Below are 8,177 nucleotides of genomic sequence, written 5' to 3' on the forward strand. Positions count from 1 at the left end.
GTTAGTCTTTTTCAAGATTCTAAGCTTATTGGTACCAGTTCTTTAATTGATAATCTATATATGCTTGATTCTTTTGCTTCATTTAACAAGATCCTGTTATCTAATTCATGTGGTACAAAGCGTAAATTAAATGAGAATTCTGCTATGTTATGGCACAAGCGTTTTGGTCACATCTCTAAACAGAGAATTCAGAGACTTGTGTTAAATGGAATTCTTGATTCCCTTAATTTAAGTAACTTCAACGTTTGTGTGGAATGTATTAAGGGAAAACAGACAAACATAAGAAAATTAGGTGTCAACAGATGCTCAGACGTCTTAGAACTAATACATACAGACATTTGTGGTCCATTCCCTACGACCTCTTGGAATGGACAACAATATTTTATTACGTTCATAGACGACTATTCAAGATATGGGTACCAATATTTAATTCATGAGAAGTCTCAATCCTTGGACGTTTTCAAATCTTTCAAAGCTGGATTTGAACTTCAACTTGGAAAGAAAATTATGGCTGTCAAATCTGATCGTGGTGGTAAATATTAAGGTAGATATGATGGATCAGGTGAACAACGTCCAAGGCCCTTTGCCAAATACTTAGAGGAATGTGGAATCGTCCCGCAATACACTATGTCGGGCAAACCCAACATGAATGGTTAGTGGAAAGGCGAAATAGAACACTTAAGGATATGGTAAGAAGTATGATTAGTCATTATTCTCTACCAGAATCCCTTTGGGGTGAGGCACCTAGTAAAGCAATAGCCAAAACCTCTTATGAGTTGTGGACAGGAAAGAAGCCTAGTATTAGGCATCTTCACATATAGGGTTATCTAGCTTAGGCTAGGCCTTATAGGCCTAATGAAAGAAAATTGGACTCAAGAACTATTAGCTGCTATTTTGTTAGATATTCTGAGTACTCTCGGGATTTCAAGTTTTATGATCCCACTTCTAGATCATTGTTTGAGACAGGAAATGTTAGATTTTTTGAGGATGTTGAGTTTGGAGGGGGAAGATAACATAAGGAAAGTTGTCTTAGAAGAGGAATTGGTTTCTTTTCCTCATGTGATTATAAATATTGTTCAGGCTCCAATTCCTAACTTCATTATTAAACCAATTATAGAACAAGACAATATTGAATTCTCCGTTGTTGAACCTGAAGTTCACTCAACAACCTCAAGAAGTGCCACTAAGAAGATCTACTAGAGAGTGAAGAAGTGCAATTCCAAATGATTATATTGTGTTTCTTCAAGAACATCAGGATGATGTGGGCGTAATGGAAGATGATCAAATCAACCTCCAACAAGCTTTACAAAGTTCTAACTCTCAAAAGTGGATAAGTGCTATGGAAGAGGAAATAAAATCCATGAAAGACAATGACGTTTGGGAACTTGTCGAACTGCCATCAGAAGTGAAACTCATAGGTTGTAAATGGATATTTAAAACCAAAAGGGATTCACATGGCAATATCGAAAGATATAAGGCTCGTCTTGTTACAAAGGGTTTTACTCAAAAGAAAGGCATTGATTACAAAGAGACTTTCTCTCCGGTTTCATCAAAAGACTCTTTTTAGGGTAATCATGGCACTGGAAGCTCACTTTGATTTAGAGCTACACCAGATAGATGTAAAAACTGCGTTTCTCAATGGGAACATTGATGAGATGATTTATATGGTGCAACCAGAAAACTTTGTGTCTAATAATTCAAAGTCTATGGTGGGCAAATTAAAGAAATCCATCTACGGTCTCAAGAAAGCCTCTCATCAATGGTATCACAAATTCCATGAAGTGATAACCTCATTTGGTTTTGAGGTGAACATTGTGGAAGATTGTGTATATCACAAGTTCAGTGGGAGTAAACCAATCTTTCTGGTGTTATGTGTTGATGACAGACTCATAGCTAGTAATGATGTAGGTTTATTGCATGACACTAAGAGATTTCTCAAAAGAAATTTTGAGATGAAGTATCTTGGCGATGCTTCTCTTGTATTAGGAATTGAAATACTGCGAGATCGTTCTCAAGGTATTTTGAGATTGTCACAAAAGAACTACATTGAAAAGATCTTGAGTAGATTTAGCATGAAAGACTGTGCGTCGGGAGATACCCTAATCGCTAAAGGTGATAAATTTCATTTAGGTCAATGCCCCAAGACCACACTCGAGACTAAAGAGATGTAGAAGGTTCCCTATGCATCGGCCATTGGAAGTCTAATGTATGCTCAAGTATGTACGCGTCAAGATATTGCGTTCATAGTTGGAGTGTTAAGCAGATATTTGAGTAACCCGGGGATGGATCATTGGAAAGCAGCCAAACGGGTTATGAGGTATTTACAAAGAACAAAAGATTATATGCTCACTTATTGAAGATCAGAAGTTTTGGAGATCATTGGGTATTCTGATTCTGATTATGCTGGATGTCAAGACACTTTGCGATCCACTTCAGGCTACATCTTCATGTTGGCTGGAGGAGCTGTATCCTGGAAAAGTGTTAAACAAACACTTATGGCTTCTTCTATCATGGCTGCAGAGTTTATAGCATGTTATGAGACATCCAATCATGGAATATGGTTGCGAAATTTTGTCACTAGGCTGCGGATAGTGATTAGCATAGAAAGACTACTAAAATTATTTTGTGACAATAAATCGACTGTGATGTATTCCAATAACAACAGAAGCACTACGAAGTCAAAGCACGTAGATGTGAAGTTTCTGGTTGTTAAAGAAAGAGTTCAGAATGGTCAAATTTCGATAGAACACATAGGAACAAACTCTATGGTGGCAGATCCATTAACTAAAGGTTTACCACCTAAAGTTTTTCATGAGCATGTTGCTCACATGGATGTTAGTCACTTTTCTGATTCCATGGCTTAGTAGGAGTTTGTTATTGAGGATGTTCTTTGACCTTATTTTGTTTATTTTCTATATAAAATAAAGTTGATGGTTTATGTTTTATTATCTGAACTTGTTTATCATGCATGCAGTTTAGCATAAAGTTTTTTTTAGAATGATCTCATTAAGGAATTTGGACCAGTTGGAAATAGGCATGATCCAGATCACTTTGCATGTAGTTTCCATGTTATCTATCTATACTTGATCTATGTCATTGAATGTATTGGAATTGGTGATTAAGGAAGGTTTAGTTACAAGGGTAATGACGAAAGCCGCCTTGATTCCATGCTAATACAGGAGATAGACCCGATTGAACTAAAGGAGAATTCTATTATTGAAATAACCTGTTTATGCGCGCTTATGATTTATGTGATTTAATATATTAGGTACATAGACATAGTCCAAGTGGGAGATTGTTAGACATATTTAAATAATAATATGTTTAGTTAAAGTATGGGCTATGTATGTGGATTAATAATTTATCATATTGGGTTATTTTAGTAGATTGGGCCCTATTATGTGATCTAATTAATTAAGGCCCTAGATTCCTAATTGAGTATGGACTTAATGGGTAGAAGCTCATTCCTAATTAATTAAGGTTTAATGGGAACCCTAATTGAACTAGTATATAAAGAGACCGTAAGGCTATGGTCCCCGATATACCAAAACAATAAGCACTCAGTCTTTCTTGAATTCCATCTAGAGAAAGATCCCACTAAGGGCATTCGGAGTTTTGGTTGAGGAAGACCATAGTCATCCATCATCATCTTAAAGCTATCATGCATAGGTGAGGGCAGCTCATCATCGCTGGCCCAATAAGCTTCCCATTTCAGGGGTAAGATCGGATGGATAGTTGGGAACATAAGGTGTAAGACCGAATTCACTCCTATCCGTTGTAGGGATAGTAGATAGGTTGTTCCATTTAGTACTGAATTCAGGTCTTGAACAAGGGACCCCACCCTCTCCTTAGCCCGAGAGGGATTCAGTTTATAGGTTAGATCGTAAACCAATTGTTCATTAGAGGATCAGTGGAACTTAAGGAATAAGATGTAGTCTCGGGGGTAAAACGGTTTTTATGACCCAGCCGAGATTATGAACAACCTGTGAAGGATTAGCTTACTAATCATGGTTATATCAAATGGACACAAATATATCTATAGTGAGGGGAGTGCAACTACGGGACTTTAGTGGAATGACCTGTTGGTTAACAAATGTTGATTAATTAGGTGAAAGAGTTTTATCGGTTAATCTCGGATTGTTGGAGCCCATGATCTATAGGTCCATTAGGTTCCCCTACTAGCTCATATGGAATAAACTTAGAACAGTGTGATAGAATAATTCGAATTATTCGAATTAGGTGAAGAGAGAGAAACCGACAAGTATATGTGATATAGTGGTCGGATTTTCAATTTAGAGATACAGTTGACTTTTGACTTTGAAAAGTCAAACTTTAATCAACCTTATATTCAAATGTGATTTGAATTTCGAGAAAATGAATGCGGATCCGTGCTCGGGAGGTTAAAATTAGTCAACACAAAAAAATCATAAAAAGTCAAAATGTTGACTTTTTGGTCAAAGTTTGACTTTGACCAAATGACTATTTTGCCCTTTAACTAAAGTTAGTGGAAAAATCCAAACTTTTGTTGAATAATTCCACTAACAAAATAGTGGGCTAGATGTTGGCTTATAGTAGAGACATTAAGCCCACTTAGATAGTGGATTTTAGGTATTGAGTTTTTCTGGATTTGTTTCATGCAATTGTTGCATGACTTTTTTCTAATTGGGCTTTCAATTTTGGATTAAAGACTTTTGCCATTTTTTGCAAAAATTAGTTTTCATAAATGGGCTGAAAAATTAAAAACCCAAAATGCATTCTTATTTTTCATCTTTTTTCTCTCTCTCGGTTTTCTTCATCCATCGGGTCCCACAAACCGATTCTGAGTCCAGAGGATAGTAGGTCAACTTTAGTAGTGGTCCGAAAGAGATCAGGTCGAGATTCAGCGAGGAAAAGCGGTTTTCAGGAGCTTCAAAGGTAAGTTATTTACTGTTTTTTCATTCAATTTACATGTTAGTTTCCTTTTAATTAAAAGTAATTAGAGTGTAATTAGGTCCTAATTCCATTGCATATGTCTCATGTTCCATCATGTGGTATCAGAGCATGCTTTAATTACACTCAATTGCTTTTGGTGAGTGTTTTTTTTCCTTTCTATTCAAAGGTTGAATGAAATATGGACTAAAGTGGATTTATTATGATTTTGACATCGTTTTTCTCTAAATTTCTTGTGAAAAATTGTAATTGCTCACATGTTTATGAGCATTAATGTGTGAAAAAGGGTCTATAAATTTGTTGGAGTCATTAGAGTTGAAATTAGGCTGTAATTTCTTGATTCTGGAAGACAGGACAGAAGCAAAATTGGAGAATTTTGGATCATAGACCCAAATCTGCTCCCAGACCCGAGAAGAGAGCTCCCAGACCTGACCCGAGCAGCGGTCCAACTCGGTTTGAAGAAGCCCTGTACGCACGTCTGCTTCGCACGCCTGCCTTGCCTGGATCCGACGCGCGACACGTGCACGGTGCGTCGACCTGGTTCGTCGCCCGCTTGCTAGCGCCCGCACGCCCACTCCGCCTCTATCGACCTGCCCCGTGTCCGCTTCCGTTGACTACACCAGCGCCCGTTGACCAACCGATCTAGATGGTCTGGACCGGTCTGTTTGACCTGGCTGAGCCGGTTTTACCGGTTCAACTTGGTTTTTGGTGTATTTGGGCCGGTTCGAGTGGTTTCTGAGCGGTTTCAGATGGTTCAAAGTGTTTGAAGCCGGTTCTGGGAAGCTGATTGCTGTTTTTGTGTAATAAATTAGTTATTTGTTTGTTTTTAATGCCAAAATCGGTCCACTTTAGTGTTGTTTACCTATTATGCATGTGATGTATAATGTTGTATGATTATGTGTGCATATAGTATACCATATAGTTTTAAAACCCCACCATAGGAAAAGCATGTGACATGCATTTGTTATATCTTATAAGTGTTATAAAATAAATATTATGCATGCTTAGTCTTAATATAAGTGTTATATTAAAGCATGTTTGATTGAAGGAAGCATGTTATAGATGAATGCTTAGGTTATAATTGTTATAATTTATTTTATAATTGTTATAAAATAACCTAGACTTCTAAATTCTATAACAAAGATAAGATGCATGCTCATTTAGGGTTAACCATCGAGCAATCCCAATTTTCATAGAAAATAGGTCGATATATTGTAAAACCGAAGTTACAAGAAAACTCTTCTGGCAAGATCTTGACAAAAAGTCAGATAAGAAGACTAAGGTTTATGGTTTTTAAGTTGACGGTTCACGGAACACCTACTACCTGGAGATCGAGCCGGTGTTTGAGTTAAGTTAAACCGGTTTTATGAGCATGCGGTGAGGTAATAAAATTTATTTATCACCTAGACAGCGTAGGTTAAAAATCCAGTATAAAAGTTATACTCGGATGCATCACCTAGACTTAGGATATGTTTAGTTAGCCGAAATGTATCGCTAAGTATTTTATACCCTAACCATCTAGAACAGTTCAACTGGAGAGAAGTAATGTACTTTTAGCTCTAGCGTCCCTAAGAGTTTACACCGTAAGATTCATGCTTGGCTTTGGGCCGCCCTGGGAGCGGACTCCATTCGGAGAGTGTTTGCATGAGTCAATACCAAGGTGAATAGGGGAAGTTGTTCATAGTAAGTGGGAGAAGGAAGTGTGTCAACACATCCTACAGTCTCTTCTATTAGGTCGCATTGTGAGATTCCTATAATGCGCCTACATGTCTGCCCTGGAGCGACCTTACCAATCGGAGGGTTGTATTATAGGATTCAGAACTTCGCGAACTCTAGAAATTGATAGCGTCTCTCAGGTCCATTTTCATTCTTGTCTTTCCAACTTCGGAGCATAATGATTCCAAACTTTGAGGTCTGAAAATGGAGGGTCACACTTACGAGAATTACTAAGTGTTAGTAAATTCTTGACCAAATTAGCGATAACTGAGTTACTATAGGAATAAGAGTTATTCTGGTGATAGTATCTAGTCAAGATAGTCTTGGTTCAACGGAGGAATAGTCAATCACCCCTCGGTGAAGGTTATTCTAAACCATTGAAATATCGTTGCAAAATATAATGATGAAGGGTACATTATTAGTTTTTTTTGCTAAACTTGATTGGATTTAAAAGATTAATGTTTTTTACTAAAAAGGATCTATTTTTCTTTTCAACATGACTAGCTCTTTAGATCAACTCTTAGCTTCCGAGAAACTTAACGGTGACAACTAGTCAACATGGAAAACAAATCTGAATTCAATACTAGTAATAGATGACCTGAGATTTGTCTTAACTGATGAATGTCCTCAGGCCCCTGCCTCGAAAGAAGCACAAGGTAAATATGATTTACTAGTTGCTGAGACATGTTTAGTGGAGGATGATACCTCAACCTAGATATTGGATTCAGGAGCCACTAATCATATTTTCAATTCTCTTTTTCAGATATATACTAGTTCTGGAAAAATCTTAAAAAAGGCGAGATCATCCTCAAAGGTTGAAACATGAGAGGTGTTCGGCCGAAGCAGTGGGAGACTTGAAGGTTGTTTTTTTCAATGATAGATATATCATACTTAAAGATTGTTTTTGTATGCTCTTAAAATGAGACGGAATTTGATATCTATCACATGTATATTGGAACAATGTATAAAATTGTTTATTTTGAAGTTAATTAAGCGTTCATTTTCAGAAAGGTATTTCAAATTTGTTCTTGCTATACTGAAAACAAACTTATATAAATTAAGAACCAACTAAAGCAAATTTGTCTTAAATACTGAGAATGTTTAGAACAGTTTGAAACTCAGAATAAAAGACAAAAGTTTCTTCTAATGCTATCTATGGCACTTAAGACTTGGCCACATAAATCTCAAAGGATTTGAGAGATTGGGTTTAAGATATGGACTCCTAAATCAGTTAGAAAACAATTCTTTACCTCCATGTGAGTCTTTTGTCTTGAAGGAAAATGACTAAAGAGTCTTTTTACTGGAAAAGGGTTCTAGAGCCACAATACCTAGAGCTCTGTACATTCGGACCTTTGTGACCGATGAATGTCAAAGCTCAAGGTGGGTATGAATATTTCAATAGTTTTATTTGATGATTATTCAAGTATGGGTCATAATTTACCTAAATGCTCACAGTCCTGATTCTTTGAAAGTTCAAAGAATATAAGGTTGAGGTTGAGAACCAGTTAGATAATACAATTAAGACACTACGA

This window comes from Benincasa hispida, chromosome 11, assembly GCF_009727055.1.
Source record: "Benincasa hispida cultivar B227 chromosome 11, ASM972705v1, whole genome shotgun sequence".
NCBI classification, from domain to species: Eukaryota; Viridiplantae; Streptophyta; class Magnoliopsida; order Cucurbitales; family Cucurbitaceae; genus Benincasa; species Benincasa hispida.